Source organism: Apus apus, chromosome 1 (assembly GCF_020740795.1).
Source record: "Apus apus isolate bApuApu2 chromosome 1, bApuApu2.pri.cur, whole genome shotgun sequence".
NCBI lineage: Eukaryota > Metazoa > Chordata > Aves > Apodiformes > Apodidae > Apus > Apus apus.
Window position 1 is genome coordinate 127025642 of NC_067282.1, and position 19035 is coordinate 127044676.

The following is a 19035-nucleotide window of genomic DNA, read 5'->3' on the forward strand; positions in this document are numbered from 1 at the left end:
AAGTAAAGCCACATGAGAATCCTGTTTGGGTCATGAGAAGCTATTTGAGATTAAGAGGAAAATTACTCAATAGGCATGAGGTTTTCTATTTGTATATGCAGTGCAGCATTCTTTGGAAGGATGACAGTATTTAATGTCTTGAAAATACTGCATAAAATTGTACATGTAGCTTGTATTGAATAAATAGTCCTTGCCACTAAAGAAATGAGGAGTCACTGCCATAATATAGCTTTTTTTAACCTGCTCATGATGACTGGAATAAACTGCAGGTTCCCTTTACAGAATCTGAACTGAGGGTATTACAAGAAAAAAGAATTGTAGAAAGTCTCAGTTTGTCGAGGACACAGCTAACTGACCTTCAGCCTCTTCTCTTGATCTATATGTTCTGTGTCCATTTGCTTACATGGTGGCTGATGACAAACAGAAGGAGAAGATTGCAGACAGTTGGGCAACAGATTTACAGACCTTATCCTGACCAGACTGCTTTTACCCAGTTGCAGTTCCAGAAATTTCACTGTTGGTAGATGTCACTGCTCAGAGAGGCAAGAATTGTATCTGGGGTCTTTCCCTCTGCAGTAGTTCACTCTGGATAGCAGAATCTTAAGTTAATGAAGCACAGCTGAAAGGTGTTATTTTATAACTTTTCCCATTGTGCATGAGAAGTGAAGCCACAGGAGGTGGCAGGGGGAATATAATTTAGAGGAGGAAATTATTACTAAGATTATACAAGTTCTAACCCATTTCTGTTACTTCTGTGAGCTTAGAAGTTAATAAATTCATTTGATCTGTACCTCATTGTCCCATCATTAGAGGAAAGTTTAATTTTTGCTGGTGTAGTATTTTGAGCATTAGCCTGGAATGGCACATTTGCTCTTATTTCTTGCCTGTACTATAAAAAAATACAGAGCTGTTCCCTGGTATTCACAGCAAGTCACAAATGAAAAGATACTATCTTGTATCTTTGCCTCATGGAGGTTTCAGGACAGACCATCAGGGCTGCATAAAAATAAATCTATTGCTTCATACCATATGCTGGATGTGGTAGAAGTCAGCAGCAGCCACAGAATTGTGTTCCCGTGGGACCACAGAATTATAAGAACATATTATTATGCACGAGTACAAACAACCTTCTTTCTGGTTGTGTAAATTCAAGGACTTTTTGCTATAATAACACTTAAAGACTAAGTTGCAATCTGAGCCCAATGTTTAGAGGCAAGTGGAACAAAGCAAACACACATCACAAAGAGCAGCACTCAGACCAGCCACCACAGTCATCAGAAGCAAGGCAGTGATGGACTGAGTACCCTGGTAAAACTTGATACACTTGAGGGAGGGAAGGGTCTACCTCCTGCAACAGGGTGGAATTCTGTAGGTGAAGGAGTCCTTAGTCTCCTTCAGATTCTGTCCTGTAGCGGCTTAAGCTATTAGTTATCAAAATTACTTTGGAAAGCTGGACTAAACCTGGAAGGCAAAAAGTCTAGCAGTCACAAGTAGCATTGGCCAGCAGGTGGGATCAGTTCTCCTGCCATAAGCTGTTGCTTCCACTTGTGCTTGCTGACAAAACAGGCAGCTCTGGCAAAACAAGCTCAAAACTTGCAGGCCCAGCAGGGTAATGCCCCTCCATTGTAGTGTGATGCCAAATGTGGCTCTAAGTCCCCTCGAATAGAATAGCAAACTGAAATGTGGTGTTGAACATGCTGAGCAAGTGCCCAAATGGGAGAGCTTTTATACTAACTTAGGAGCTTTGTATGATGGCAGTGTTTGCCAGCATAGATATCACAGAGTTAGCACATCTGTTGGAGCACGTGTAGAGAAGACAACCTAAATCTGGTGCCGATACACTTGTGTACTTGCATGACCATCGGATCCAGACAGATATGGTTTGTTCCCAGTTGACTTAATGTGTTGATCAGTTTTAAATCTGCATGAAAGGCATATGCCATAGAGAAAAACTCTATTCCTTCCAGACATGGTTTCTGTGAAAGACAAAAACTTGGAGGAAGAAATCCTTTAGTTAAATTAATTCAGGTTTGGATAAGAGGTATAGAGAGTCCAGTGCTACATGACATTGCCAGGTCTTTCCTAATGGCCATTGGTTCATTTATAATAGTGCCAAATATCATCAGAGCATCTCTGAGACCTAGTGGTTTCAGCAGGTGTTCAAGATCCTTGGCCCCCATGCAGGACTGCACCCTATACATATATGGGAGTGTCTTGAACTAGGAAGTTACCACAGTTGAAGCTGGTTTGTTTGTCTCCCAAAAGTCTTATTTTAAGTGCCTTGAACTGAACCATAACAGCTCCTGCCCGGCATAAATTATAATCCTTCAACATGATCAGTACTCACTCATGCAAGTCATTTATAGTGACTGTTCCAACTTTGTTCCAAATAACACTTTTAAATCCCATCAGAAATAGCAACACTCCAGGGGCCTGCTTCCTTCCACTGCTCCTTGTGTGTGCAGCATCCACATTATCAGTCTTTTTCATGCCTGTTTCCACAGCGGAAATTCTACAAGCTCAAGCCAGCCAAGCCTCCTTTTTTGAGAAATGAGTCTTTCCTCTCTCACCAATAAAAGGTGGAAATTGCAGTGAGTCAGTGACAGGAGCTTGGCCCCAAGCTTGACCAGCTACACAAGAGGATGTGAGTCTTTCTGTTGAGCAGTTGTTTGGAAACCACTGCCTGACCACCAGTTGCTATCTTGGATATGATTTTAGCCATTCTGGGTAATTCTCCCTGCCCATGGAAGCGATTCTTTCTTTCAAGAAATTATGGGCAAGTCTTGCAGGCTGATGTTGCTACATGCAAAATGGTACACATCACTCTTGCGTCGATAACTAGTCCTGCTCAGCTCTCTTTATGGAGCCTTCCTGTTAAGAAACACAAACTGCAGATAAAAATACGTTGCTGGCAATTGCTGCATCTTTCCGAGGTTCGCTTGATTTCTAAACCTTCAAAATAATTCAGGGAAGTGCTGCCTAACAGTGAAGGATAGTGTGCTTTCCTTGGTGCAGATGCTTTTACTAGTGCCAGTTTCTGCTGTTTCAGTAGATGGAACTGCTGTGCAAATAGGGCCACCACTTCTTCAGCTCTCTCATTAATAATGGACAGTCTCTGGCACTCTGAAGGAAGGCAGAGTTTCCCGTAACACATTTCCTATTTGTTGTGTTTCTGAATCACTTGGTAGCTGGCTGTTATCATGAGTCCCAACAGAGATGACAATGTGCTTTGCTGAGTGATGGATGCAGCACTGAACATGAGCAGCATAAAATACCTGGATATTCAGCCTGTGGCTCACTTGAGTGACCACAGTGGTACGGAAGGCAAAGCTCTATGTTCTGATTACTGTAGCCTTAATGAAAGTTAGCTGCCTCGCTATGAAGCAACCAACACCCAGGGAAGTCAAACTCCCTGTCTTTCAAATTATGCAATCCTCTAAAACTCCTGTCATTGGATTGAACCATTTATTCTGCTAAGTTGATTTTTAAATGGAAAGGCTCATGTGATTAAATGAAATATGGTTGATAGTGGCACAGAACACAGGCAGCAGACTTGGAGAGTTTTTGTTGTTAGCACTGAAACTACAAACTGTGGGCTAGACAATGGTAGGTTAAATTATTAAGAGATAAAATATAGTTGATCAGGAAGACTTTACAGGCTGGGAACATTATCAGGTTATAGAAAAGTTAAAAAATTTAAAGTCACCTGGGCATTAAAAATCACCTGCACAGTGGATGGGATCTACTGTCACACAGAGATGGGAGCAACCTTCATTCCTGTGAAATGGAGAGGCCATTCCTCATTCCCCTAGCTTTCTCTCCAGCCTTAGGTGTGCTCACCAGAGGTACCTTGAGCAGAAAGGAAGCTTGCTTATTGCTTTTGTCTTTGTTAGTTGGTTGTTTTTAATGTTTCATTTACCATTTGCAGGACATGAAGTTCTGTGAGAACAGAGCCCATTGCATGCTTCAAGTCCTAATGCAAAGGCTACTGGGATTAGTAAAAATTAAAAATTATTTCTCAAGAGCACTGGAGATCTCCAGATCAAATCCTGGGAGATTCAATCCTAGAATTATTAAATGGATTTCTGTCTGACCAGACTTTCCTCACAACCTTGGATTTCTATGCCTCTGTAGCCAAAAGCACCAGCAATCATGGATGTTCAGACCATCACGGTCTGCAGTGGGTTAAGTCACGTGCCCAAACTGATAAGGCCTCAGAAAAAAATACCAGCACACACAGGTCAGTTGAAGCTAATTACTTATAATTGCAGTGCCATACCAGAAAATAGACCAAGGGTCTTCCAGGCAGAAAAGAAAAACATAGTGAAGACAACAAAGTTCTCTGCTGAACAACTGAATAATGCAGAAAAAATAAAATACTCTGTTCAAGAGGGTGACTCAGACCAACACTAAGACAATACTTACAAGTAACTTTTTCTTGACGTGATGCAAGTGAGGGATGAAGCTGGAAATTAATCTTCCAAGACATCTCCTGGAAATTATCTGCCTGTCTCTTTAAATTTCTTTGCTCTATAAAGACCACTGTCAAGACATTTTACACTGAAACTACAGAATTTGAAAAGCTAAGTCACAAAAAAGGGAAAAAATTAATATACTTTTACACATTTCATTCACATCAGTAATACTATTCAGGTGCCTTTGATTTCACAAGATATGGTCCCTAGCAGAAAAAGGGAAAGGTCTGAACAATTAAAAAAATACAGACAGAAATAAAGAGGAAAAACAATTGCAAAAGGTTTTTGCAATAAATTGAATCAGATGCTATCCAGTGTATTCAAAAGATCACCCTAGTCAGAGAATTATTCTTAGCCCTGTAGTAATCATCATATGTTAAGTTAGATGGATATTTCTCTACAGCTGGAAATACAGCATGAAGGTCAGTCACAACTTGATCTTTTCTGGAGTTGGCAAGAGTCCCACTTCAAGTGAGAGGTTAGACTAGATGACTTCCAGAAGTCCCTTCCAACCATCATTCCTATGACAGCATGATCTCACACCTATATTGCCACTAGAAGGACTGTGTTAGTTCTTAAGAAATCTTTGGGATGTGCAGAGCTTATTAAAGGTATTAATGTATAAAGGGTTCAAAGGAAGAGGCTCTCAGTCATGTTGGTTCTTCATCTGTGTACAGCAGATTTTAGACAAAAGTAAATCTTACTTCCGCTTACAGTAGGAAATAATTTGCTGGAAGCAGACACCATTTTCTAGTTTTTCTTCTCCCTGTATTTATTTTACAGTAAGTAGGTATTTATTGACAAGGAGGGTCAACCCTGTTGTCTGGGTGTGAAATGTACCAGGTGAGTCAGCTGGCAAGGCTCTCCCCATCACTGAGTGGGTTTACTGCCTGCAGGGGTGTGGGACTCCTGCCAGTAGCAGAGGCTTGCCAACTAGCTGTTGGAGTGGCTGTAATCAGCTAGGGGGGATGAGAGTCAGCTACTGGAGGGAATGTGGCACCTGGGAGTCAGCTGCTGGGAAGGCAACTGGAGAGGCGTGTTGGTGTACGCTTGGGTGTAAGGTGACGGGGAAGCATGGGATCCAGGGGCCAGATACTGGAGACACTCAACATGTCAGTCCACTTATAGGGGGGAGCCACAGGGCATCTGTGTGTCTGTGTGGGTGTGCAAGGAGGTCTGCAGTACTCAGGGGCTCATATGTCCAAGTGCCAGCAGCAGGGGAGGTTGAAGATGGCAGGGGAGTTAGGGGATAGACTGAATGTCTGAAAGTACATCAGCTACTGGAGGGATACATATAGCATGTATCTATATGTGAATGTGTATGTATATGTGTGTTTATGTGTATGTACACACACATACATGCACATATATTTTCCACCAATGGCCTTTCATCCCATTCAGTCAGGAAAGGTAACAGGATGAGACCATGACACCGTTTGCATTTGTCTGAGTGCTGTGTTGTCTGCCTGTGTTGATCTGTAGGACTGGTCACAGAGGTATGTATGTATGTATGCATGTATGTATGTATGTATGTATGTATGTATGTCTATATTGTGCATACATGTGCAATACTCAGCCTTGCTATCTAGACCTGGCAGTATGGAACTGTAGTAGCATCCACTAGATTCCATAGCCCCCAGTGCTCTGAAATCCTCTGACTCCTAAAAGCTCTGACATAATTTGGTGCTATTACAGAAGATCCAGCCCATCTGTCTCACACCTAAAATAAATCAGACCCATCGTATACACAAAATGCAAAAACAAGGTGAACTACAATGTTGCAGAACTGTGTGGGGCCCTAATTCAGAAAACAAATATTAGTCTAACTGCAGACATATCAAGTACACCAAGACTTAAAGTTCTGCTCATATTTAAGTACCCTTTTAATAAAATTTTATTACTATAGGGAGCCATCTTTGTGACTAAGTTCACAGTCAAGGGTGTTATTCCTAACTCTACTTGAATCCACAATAGACTCAGCATGCAATAGTGCTTCCAGCCCAGGTTAGGTGTCTTTTCGAATGTATGGACTAAACTTCACACACAGCTTTCAGACAGACTGGTGACACACTTGTCATGCAGTGAGGACACACACTCCATCCACATATTTTCTGGCTTCTGGGACATGCGCCAAGATTGGTGGTTTCTTTTTCATTCATCCCTTGTTCTGGCCAAGCCTGGCTTCTTAACACAACCTTTTCTCTTCATGGTCAGGACATTGCTGGATTTTGACATCTTCAGGCCCAAGTGGGCCTATAATCTGATTTTTCTCCTTCAAAGAGATTGATACACTCATATGTTCTGGAAATTCACACAGAGGACATCTGCCATGACAGAAAAGAGCAGGCTGACCATCCTTCCTCTTTGTTGCTTAACCTCACAAAGGGCTTTGGGGTTACAAATACAGACATGAGAGAAGGTCCAGTGGCCTTTGCAGGCACCCTTCAAGGTAAACCCTTCAAAGCATTCCCTTTAAACTACAAAAGATGGTGCTTCCATAGTCTGCTGCCTGCTGTCATTCCTGGGTGAATAATGTTTCTCTGCTGCTGTAAGCCTGAGCAGGCTCCGGATTCAGCCCATGGCAAATAAAGTGCTACAGTGCTGGGCATGTGTGTGGGAGTGAATGCATCCAGAGTGGGAAGGGGCTTTACCTAGGAAGGCTGGAAAAGCAGAGGAGCTCTGAACACTTCTTGTTCTCTAGTTGCAGCTCTGCCTGTTGAGAGGGTAACTGCCTGCAGCTGCCCATTCTGCCTGACTTCCACTCTGCTGAAAGTTGCAGCCTCCACTGGGTGAAATGCTCCCCAAAATACTCCCTGAGACTCTGTAGGCAAAATGAAGTGGGTCAGAAGAGCTCCTTGGTTGTCCTGTACAAACTGACTCACCTCTGTTTGAGTGAACAGCAGCAGCAACGAGCAGCAGTAGGTGACAATCTTTCAGCTGATGTCATGGCAGTGAGAAGAACACTCAGTCAAGTCTGAGGTGTTTATTTAAGCAGGGCAGCTGAGACAGCACCCTAATTCCTGTGAGAGTATGTAAAGAAAAAGAAAAAGAAAAAGAAAAAGAAAAAGAAAAAGAAAAAGAAAAAGAAAAAGAAAAAGAAAAAGGAGCCTTTGGAAAGATCCTGACTGCCCTTCCCATTCAGCAGAGTTTTCATTTCCCTTACCCACAAAAAAACAGCATCAAGAACATGGCAGTGCAGGCTGTATACAATACATGCTGGATCCATGCCATTTGTGTATTATCTTCTGCATTTTTATGGGAAGAGGTGCATTCATTTGTGCCTTTAGGGAAGCTCAGGCTATGCACATAAGGGAAGGCTCTCTCCTGGCTATCCGAACAGCAAGAAATGTCTTCCTTTTCGAGTTTCCAAACGGGCAGCTTCAGCAGGATATTCAAGCGCTTTCTAAAAGCCAAGTCCACATGTCTGAAGATCAACACATCTCAGAAATAGGGGTACTTGGAATCACAAATCATTTGGGAGAGAGAGCCTTGGTCTGCAGGCTATACAATACCACACTATAAGGGCACAATCTGCCTCTTTCCCTGTGGTCTGCTCACACCAATGGCAGTGTTTGCGATCATGAGTAGTTCCATAGAGAAGCATTCTACCCTGTCATAACTGCCTGCTGAGTTACCTACTTGCTGCATAAACCATCTTAATTTTTACAATGGAGTCATACACAGGCCAGACCTGCTGGACACTTAGAAAAACAAAGCAGAACAAGAACAATGGTGGAAAACACTAAGCAACCAAAGAGAGGTAAGGATGGGTCACACTGGAGATGGCAACGGGCTTCAGCAGGAGATGGTGTATTTGTGTGAAAGAGACAGTAATAACAGAATCACACATACAACAATCTAGGACCCATTAACATGCACTCACGTGACCAGTTCTTAAACCAGTTTCTCAAGGTGGATTTTATTGTGCCATGAGCCCAATTATTTTTCACAACATTATTTTCATGAGAGGTCATTGCACATTACATTACAGCATTCCCATGCCTTCAGGCTTTTTGTAACAATAGGAGAAATGGTGGGCTGGAGAAGACAGCTGGGTTTGCACATGGTATATGTCAGTTTACTTAAGCAGAACCATTTCATTGCTGCTGGAGGAATGCAGCAAAAGGTCAGTGCTGAAACTCCACTGAAGTAAGTTGAGCACACATTTCAGCTGCGAACACATGCTCACTACTTGTTTGATCAAAAAGCAAAACTCAAGAGTTCTGCTACGAGCTTGCCTTGACCCTGCTCCATTCCGCCTGTCCAGTGTGCATCAGACTCGCCATTGTTTAATCCTGCATGCAATATGCATTCTGGTTAAAGGATGTTTGGAATAGTTGCATGTTGTCACGGTTTGACTCAGGATCGGCAGTTAACCCAGTGACAATAATGCTCTCAATGCCCTCCCCCTCCCTCCAAGTAAGGAAGGAGAGAGAATAAGGAGAGAGATTTCCCGGACTGAAAACTGAACTAGACAGCTTTAGTTAAATACTAATGATGAAAGAAAATATGTACAATCATATACAAGTGTGTTCAGGAGTGTCCAAAACCCTATTGTCAGCCCCCACCACCAGTAACTCCCACGACACTCTCCTGAGCTGTGAACAGTCCTGAAATGTCCCAGAGCTGCTGGAGAGAGCGGCAGAGCAGACAGGAGCTGAGGGGAGAGTGATGAGGGTAAGGAATCCACAGGCCTGGGGATCAGTGGTGATGCATAGACAGAATATTCGCTGGATGCTGGCCATGAATGAAAGAAGAACCAGGAAGGATGATCTCTGACCTTACACGAGCTTACCGTTCTGTCCACTCCTCCCTATGGGAGGGCTGCAGACATGACTCTTCTGCTCCCTGTAGCATCTCCGGCAGCAGAGCAAAGCAACCTTGGCATCTCAGCAGTAACAAACACTCCAGTCTTATCAGCACACTAGCTGGAAAACTGAGAGTCAAGAGAGCTTCTAAAGGAAAAAAAAAATCAGTAAAAGAAAAACTGGCTTCACCCTGGCTCAATCCAGGACACATATCATCATTAGTAGTGTAATCTTAAACTGGGCCCATGCTTATGGAGGAGTGCATGATAGTATGGAGAGGACTGTCAAGAGCAGAGGTGTTACATGAATGTATGAAATGTGTGGTTTTACTTAGACATGTGTGCCCATCACAACCTGACCCTGTAGAAATGAGACTCATCTTTGCAGGTGAAAAATAAACTCACCATTATTGTTCAACTCTTGCATTCTCCTTGCCTATGTCATCTTTAATCTAGAGTCTGCCTGATTTGGTCAGTGTCAGAGGAAGAATTCTGTGGTAGCAAAATACACAAAGAAGCTGCACCAACTTAATTTGGCTGTTAAAAATTGCAGAAGTGAAGCTCTTATTGCTACAAGAGCTTTTGGCTGATTTAGAACATGCCCTCATAGCATAATTTGATAAAAATAAGACTCTGACTTACTAATAGAACAAATTACTTAGGTTTTATCTTTAACGGCAGTCACTGTTAAAGCTATAACTGGTTTTCAGACTATTTTATTAATCTGATCTTGATCTTCCGTATGTTAAAAGCCATCACAACAAATACCTTAGAAAGAAATTCCTGACAAAGAAAGAACAAGGCGGATGCAGCCTTAAACGCAAAGCTTTTATTTTGTGCTCAGATTTGCTATTTTTTATATCAGAGTAAGTATCAGAAATTATTATTTCAAGACAAGGAAGGAAGCAGTCTTGAAATAGAGAAACTTGCAAACCTCTTGTCATATTTGGAGGGAGAGCACCGATGTTCTACTTACTCACAGCCAGCTCTTCAACAGCTCCCAGACTTCAGTGTGAAAAATGGCACTAGTATTGATGCACTGGGAGCAGAAGATATTTTGGCACAGAGAAGTGGCTTCCTTCCTAGAAAAGGGACTTGAAGGCTTTAAAACTATTACCCAATGGCCACTGTAATCAACCAGATTAAAACTGGGTTTACTGATCTCACCTTGTATTTGGTTGTGCCTTTAGGGGAAAGCATCAGTCAGTTTAAATGTATTATACAGTCATGGATTAGTAGCAAAACATCTAGAATCATACAGAGATTAAAAAGAGGGTATTAAAAATATGAGGTTAAGGAATGAGGTCTTCTCTGGCAAAAACCCAACCCCTTTTTTCGAATATCCTTTTTACTATGGGTGCTATGTGGGATGACCACGTAGTATAAAATCACAATGAACAATGAGTTGGGGAGTGGAAACCAGATGCTGCATAAATTTAGTAGGCACTTGAGGAAGAAACCATGACTAGCACCAGATTAGCTTAAATCTTAAAACTACTTTTACATGTGCCTATATTTACTACTGTGTCAGGCCAGTTCAGCAATCTGCAGCAGCATGTGCCTAATTTTGAGTGCACAAACAGTCCCAGGTTCCACAGAAGCCAATGACCACAGACTCCAAAAGTGCAACTTGCTAAAAGTCAGGTACTGGTTGATCCTAACCACCTGCCGTATATCTTTGGTCCTTGATTTTGTAAGTCACAGTATTTACCAGCTGTCTATTCTCCATAGAGTTTTCCGTGTTTGCTCTGTACCTTATCCATTTATATTTTTTCCTGTGTGCTGCAGATCTGATGTGCCCCTCACAATTTCCAAGGTAAATTTTCTCACATATACCTGCAAAATTCCTTCCAGTCTCTTTTAGTGACTTTGAATACCACATCATCATCTTTCTGTCTCAAAATAATGTGATTTTGCTATTTTTCCTTTTTCTCCATTTCCTAGACAGATACTTTTCTCTGCTATGAACTTTGTCTTTGGATTAATTTCTGGTGCCAACAGAGCTTTAGCCACCTATCTAGGTAGCTTTCTGAGACTGCAGCCTGCAGCTTTACTAGACATCTGGTGATGACAACAGAATATAGTGTTACGTGCACATTTTCAATAAGGGAATGAAAAATCTTTGTCCAGTTCTGGGCCCCTCAGTTCAAGAAGGACAAGGAACTGCTTGAAAGAGTCCAGTGCAGAGCCACGAAGATGATGAAGGGAGTGGAACATCTCCCTTATGAGGAAAGGCTGAGGGAGCTGGGCCTCTTCAGCTTGGAGAAGAGGAGACTGAGGGGCGACCTCATCAGTGTTTACAAATATGTAAGGGGTGAGTGTCAAGACGATGGAGCCAGGTTTTTTTCAGTGATGTCCAGTGACAGGACAAGGGGCAATGGGTGCAAACTGGAACATAGGAGGTTCCATGTAAACATCAGAAAAAACTCCTTTACTGTGAGAGTGACAGAGCCCTGGGACAGGCTGCCCAGAGAGGTTGTGGAGTCTCCTTCACTGGAGACATTCAAAACCTGCCTGGACACGTTCCTGTGTGATGTGCTCTGGGTGATCCTTCTCTGGCAGGGGGGTTGAACTGGATGATCTTTCGAGGTCCCTTCCAACCCCTAAGATTATGTGAATCTTGATTCTGTGACTCTACTGTTACTCTTACAGATCCAGTTTAACCTCAGGTCCCTACTTATCAGTCATGGAAATCAACTTATTTATACTGAATAACAAATAAATAAAACTCCGCTACCTATTTGTAGAGGTTCTTATAAAGAGCAACATGAAAGGAAAACACCAGCTCCATCTTTAAGCTAAAATGGCATTTTGGTGTAATAAAAAAGTTCAAGCTGACAGCTGCCTGATTCAATCCCAGGGATTGGAGGAAAAATATTGAATCCTTTGGGCAATTTTAAGGACAAATTTCTATAAGGAAAAAGCATTTACATTTAAGAGTGGTGCAGCACCAGAATGGGCAAGCAGAGAGGGTATGGAATCTCCTGTCTTTGAGAACACTGTTTCAGAGCCCTGAGTGCACCAGGTGACTGTAATTGCTCCACGCAGCCCCATCTATGTCCTCCAAACTGTATCCTCTGCACATTGCTCCAGGAGCTCCCTGTGGAGCTGCCCTGTTCTTGCCACTGTCTGATGAAGTCAAGGATTTGACTGGGCAACCTGCCCTTGCTTTGGAGTTAACACTGCTTGGAACAGGAGGTTGAACTGGAGGAACTTCCCCAGGTTCCTTCTAACGTAAATCTTTCTGTATCTCTGATTCACTGGTTACTCACTGAGTTAGGGAATCAGAGAGGAGATTAAAGGTGAAGGGCAGGAGAAGACATTATGGATTCTTCAGTACACTGACAGTCTGAATTTCCTCCTTGTACGAGCTATTACATGGTTGCTCTTTTTGTACATTCAATACCATGATGGACACAATGCAGAGCAATGTTGAAATGCTCAAGGAAGAAAAAAGGTATTTCTGTTACAGGCAGGATAAGGCTGAGTCTGCAAAACCTGCCATGAGTATGACAGGGACAGAAAAAGGGAGCTGGAATCCCATGGCTTCTACAATTTAATTTCAGAACAATAAAGGATTTGGAGAATCTATTTTTCTTGCTCTGGTTCCACAAAATATTCAGAGCATGACTCAGCTTTTCGGAAGTGGCTGGTGGTAGGACTTGCATCCCTGAATTCCTGCTAGCCAGGTAGCCCTAGGGAGCCTCATCACATGGAAAGTACATGTAGCTGATGACAGAAGCCAGGGATTTCCAAAACCCTGCATGGGTCACTCAGTCTAGAAAAAGTTCTCCCAAGTGCAGATCTGGATGCAAGAAGGGTGAGGATGAAGCATATTGTGCAGCCACTCTCCACTCACCCTTATGTGGCTGGGAATGTTCAAATGCTCTAGCACAAAACAAAAGAACAGGGTCTTTGAAACACCCATCACTCCCAAAAATATCCAGGATACTGAGACACCTGCCTGATGCAGGTATGTGTGAAGAGTCTGCAGAGCTCTGGATGGAGCTTATGGATTTGAGGTTGCTGTTCAAACTCTGATTGAGAAACGTGTCTGTGCCACTGGGACAGAGGTACAAGAGGCTTCCAAGCAGATACTGTCACTGCAGATGCTGCTGTATCCAATGCCAGCCTACACACCTTTACTTGCAGTCTGCTCCATTGCCTTTGAGGCAAGATTTACCTCCACAGTAAAAAACTTCAATAATGGTGTCTCCATGTGTTTCAGCTCCTGTGAAACACAGACCTTGTCGATGAAGATACTGGAGTCCTGAAAGAGCTTCAGCTCACCCTGAAGAAGATGCCTCCCAGCTGGTGAGCTCTGCCAGTTACTGGGCTCCTTGACTATATTAACTAGATCCCCATGGACTGTACTAGAAGCTATCCTCAGTGCACATGGGCCCATTGAAATATAGGTACCTTTTACACTGGTGTCTGAATACAAAGCAGTTTCCCACCCTTAGTCTCCTAAAGAACACTTTTTCCAGAACCAGGCTGTGCTCTACTCTCCTCTTGTGGTTGGAGGCCCTGCATATTGACCCCTTCCCCTTGCTCTGTAGTTTTCATCAGCAGATAGAAACATCTGTTATGCTCTGATTCAAATCTTGTATTCCACTTAAAGAATAAATCATACTCCCTAAGTACCAGGGAACTGAGGATTTTCATTTTTACCCCTCAGGTAGCCATGGTCAGGATTCAGGGATGCAGTATCTATCTGCCCCACATCTTCCTACCTTCTCTTGCCCCACCAACACAGCATAAGGAATGGGAAAAGCATGGAGGAAGAGGGCAGGAGGACATGTCAAAGACAGGATCCTTTCTGTGGAAATCGAACAATGGCTATTAAAGCTGGATTAAAAGCTCTAGACCCTCAGTGTTGCCTGCCCTGCAGGAAAAAAGCTTGACAAAACCAGGAAAGATTTCAAATGACTGCATGAAGGCTCAGGATTCAGAATTCTCTGAAGTCTGAGGAGGGATTATGGCCAATAGATGAAGAACTGACATGGAATAGCAAGTTAATGGGACACAACAAAAGGCAGACACAGTTGCCTGGCAAATGGCAGAAACTAACATTTAATTCTATACTGAATGCCAGCAAATTAACTGAATTGCTTCCACAGTCAGGAGTCACCCAGAGATCTGGCCAGCTGGCCTCTTGGACAAAATCTCATAATCACCACCAGCAATACCAAGCTATTTTTGCTTTCCTATTAATAATGCTACCTAAATGGGGCATTTAGCATACCTGCTCTCACAGTCTCTATTTCTGCTGCAATGAGAAAACCATACATGTAACAAACTGAAATCAAATTAAATTTGTTCCATGTCATTCCACTCTTCTAATAGATAACACTGAAGAGTTCTCTGTGGGGGTTAGTGGCTGTCACTTCTATTTTTTAAAGCTCAGTGTTTTGCCCTGGGACTGCCTGTCCTTGCAGAATAGGAACAGCTGAGGAGGTGATGAGAGAGGCAGTGTGGGCTGATGTGCAGAACCCCAAGGCTTGCTGGGGAGTCACTGCTCTGTCTTATGACAGTCATTTCAACCTCTGTAGGATATTCAGAGGCAGACATGGCCATCTCAGAACAGTTCTTGGGGAGATTTTATTGTATCACAAATGGAGGAAGACCAAGAAAATCAGCTGCACTAAAATACATCTCTCACTGGCACCACAAAATGATTTTTCTGCACTTCCAGAAAGCTCCAAATCTCCAGATCTCCTTCAATCTGCACTAGCAAGAGCTCCACAGGGCAGCCAGTGCAATCACCAGCAACTTGGGCTGTTCCCCTTCTGACTCACTGCCAGATGCAGGCTATAGAGGCTACCTTCTTCTCCCAGACCCTAGATTAGAAGAGAAGTTGAGACACAATTTCATTGCCCAGAGAGTTTCCTTCCTCTGGGTTTTTATGCCAAGCTTTAACCAGGCATAAGCCTAGGACAGCTCTTGTGCAGAAAAGCATGAAGATAAAGGACATAAATTCTGCTCTGTTACATCATGGTGAATTGCAAACAGCTCTGCTGCAAGAAGGAGTTAGTGGTCTTGCCATTAGGAGAAAGAGTTGCCCATAATCTGTCTGTGCAAAAACACTGGAAATTTACTCTGTGTCCCTATGAACTAGCTTCTGTGATAATTCCCCAGGAGAAAAAAATGGCTATGTTTGATGTATCTGTTTGACATACTCTTTTCAGAATATGAATTGAGCATGAATAAGCAAACAAAGATTTTTTCGAAGCAAGCTAGCTTTCTCCCCCACCCCTTCTTTCCTCCAAAAAAAATAATAGCAGGAATATGTTCTGTCGTTTTTGCCTGCCTGTAGGAAATTAGCATGTGAAAACTCAGTGACAGCCCTTATGGCAGAATGAGAAGATAATTATTTTAAATTCCTTTCTACGTTGTTTAACTTACCCATTATTTTACCCATGTACGCACATGCACCCACATGCATGTGCCAAAGTAGCCTGTGTGGATACAGAGGATGAGGGGGGCCCTCTGCTAAATCTTCACTATGTATTTTAGGTTCCTTTTCACTGGTGATGACAATCTAGGTTTGAACAGGTCTATTATATGCTTTAGGAATCAACAATTGTAACGAGGTGATACTTTTGCTTCAGCAGCTTGCTTGCTTCAGCCTCCAAGAATCTTAGGCAAGGTTGCTGTCCATCGTCTTCATTCATTTCGGGTACCTGTGTGGCTACAAATCTGCCTCTCTGTTAGAGACAGGAGAAGGAAAAGGAATAACAAATTCAGTGTGCTGAAATTGTCATCCTCTGTTTAATTGTCTGTGCTGTGACCCTAGTCCAATTCAGTCTTGATGCCAACAATGCACTCCTCAGCTTCTACCAGTTTTATGTCTATTAGTCAAGCCCTTGGACAGCCATACAGGACATCCCTGCAACCACTGCTCTAATATTTTTTTCTACTGCTTTCATACTGTGATTCATATTTCATTCAGAACAGTCCTAGTATTTGTGTTACAAATCTTTACATGCTAGCCAAAAAAGCCTGTTATCCAGAGCCTATAATCCAGGCCCTGCAAGCCAGAGACCTGACACAGCAGTCAGTTTTGTCACCTGGAAACCTCCCTTGTCCTCTGTTCTACCAGCAGCCTGGGTCTTCAGCACTGGCAAGATGAACCATTTTAGTCTGTCCTTCTGTGTTTGAATGAAGGCTTGCTCTTTCCAGGCCTTAAAATAGGAAGACATTTTAAAGAGATTTGAAAATGGAACGTAGGACCCTAAGTCATCATGCATTTTTTAAAGATGTGCTTTTCATCTATATCATGTTACTGCTCAGCTGCATGGCTTTTCCTAGACTATCTGAAAGTGGATCTGTACTGCTGTGTTCCAAAGGGGGGTTATTTTAATATTGTGCTAAAATATAGACAATGAAAACATGTTACTTGAATTAGGCAGTAAGCACTGTCATCCTGGGTCTCAAGATTTTGAGTAAGCAGAGGTTGATTGCTGATGTAATCTTTGTAAATTTTTACCATTTTGGAGGTCACAGGTCACATCAATGCTATTGATGCCTCCCTTGATGCCTTCCAAATTTCACTGGGCAAGTGAAGCCAGGACAACATGATGCCTGAAAATCAAAAGTTTACAGGGTTTTTTCTGTAAACAGTTCTTTCATGGACCAAGAGGACAAGTTAAACGAGGCTGAGTCATTTTTTTTAGAGGAGACACAGCTTACTTAATTAAATCAGAAGCTCTAGAATTTACATGGCAGTTTGTCTTCAGGCCACTTTGCTAATACACATAGGATCAGCAACCTGCTGGCCAGAGGTCAGGCTACAGAATGGTTCAAAACTCATTTCAGCTCCAATGCTGGATTTCTGAGCAGTACAAGACTACACCTCATCTTCCAGCTGCACACCATTTAGTCTTAGGCCAGTTACCAAGATTCTTGGTCTTACAAGGGCCAGATGTCCCAGTGAAATCACAGGTTTTAGCTATTTGTTTTGGTTTCCAAATCAAGCAAGAGAAGTCCTGATTTTTGCAAGCAAGCAAGCAGTCTAGCCACCCTTTCCATACAATATGCTGTCCTCTCTACCTGCTCAGCAAGACACTGCAGGTGGGAGGCTATCCCCAGATCTTGCTATCCTGGCCCACCACAGCTCTCAGCAGTCACTTTCCAGCAAGGCTGACTAAAAGCCAAAGCAATTCATCCCACAGAATGGGCAGAATTTATCCCCATTTTTTGTATTATCGTCTAGTATTCATTCTAGGATTGCAAGTACCCAGGACGCCACAGGGTGCATCCCAGAAAGTGTTCCTTTGACTTGGGCTGTAACTTGTTGGGGATCTGCAGTGACAGATGTGCCAGCATAAGTTAGAGAAGCTCTTTTAGGCCATACCTTGGCCTTCTATGAGAAACCCAACAAAAGAGACACAAAGATGCAAAGGTGATCCAAAACCGGTGATAGAAAGGCAGCTCTGCACCCTCCTCCCTCAACCCATGAAACCACCAAATGCTGTTTTGCTTGCTGATGGACAACTGTATTCTGGTTTCCCTCCTAGGACACTGGTCATGAGGAAACTGCAAAATTACACTAGCAACATTCTCCTAAGGGAAAAAAAAGTCAATAGGCAAGAAAATATTACAATGCATATTTCAAAGACAGCGATAGAACTGAGATTAGGCAATGTTTCCAGGAGTCACAAGCACTGGGAATGGGCAGGTGTTCAGACTGTAGCATAAGACAACCCAGGATGTCAGTGCTCCATCCCTATAACAGTGCTTCCTGGACTTTGTTTCCCACCAGTTCTGGCCTCTCATAAAGACTGTGGCTATGTTCTGGTTTGGTTTGGTGGTGTTTTTGATATTGGGGGAAGGGTCACAGGAGTGGCTCTGGTAAGAAGCTGAGAAGCTCCCTCTGCTTGAAAACCAGCAAAGGAGCCATTAGAGGGACAATAGATGCGCCTCTGCCATTAACATACGAAAGAACTGAGATAACAGCTGAGCAGAGAAGAGCTGTGCTGGAGGAGGAGAACTGTGCTGGTGGTTGGTGGGGAAGAAGGTGCCCAAGCAGAAGTTTCCCTGCAACCCATGGCGAGATGGCAGCTGTGCCCCTGCACTCATGGGGGAACATGGTGAAATACTCCCTGAAGGTTCCAGGAAGGGTGAACTTGGCCACTGGGCTTGGATGTTGTGGCCAGTGGGCTCTGATTGCACAGCTGTGGAAGACCCTGGGGCCAGGGGAGGTGGCTGTTCCCGAAGCAGCCCCTGACTCTGTGGGAAGCCCAGGCTGGAGCAGCTCCGGACCTCGTGGGAAGGACTCATGAAGGAGAGGTTGGGGGAGGACTCTCTGCCATGGGAGGGACCCCGTGGGGAAGCAGGGCAGGACTGTAAGGAATCCTTCTTCCTGAGGAGGAAGGAGCAGCAGGAACCACCAGCCTGTGAAGTGACTCTAAACCCCATCCCCTGTCCCCCTGTGCCGCTGAGGGGAAGGAGGGAGAGAAACCGGGAACAAAGGGATTTGGGCCCGGGAAGAAGGGAGGGCTGGGGTAACATATGCAAGCCCTGCTCTGTGTGTGTCTGTGTCCTGGGTGGGTGTGATGAGTGTGAAATTAAATTGTTATTTTTTGACTGAGTCTGTTTTGCCTGGGACCTTAATCGGTGAAGAACCCTCCTTGTCCTTTGTCTCAACCCATGGGCTTTGTCCTCCTCATCCCAGAGTGTGTGTGAGGTGGGGGGGAGTTGAGTGAGTGGCCATGGGGCTGTTGCTTTGCTGTCGTGTTGGGCCCAGACCAC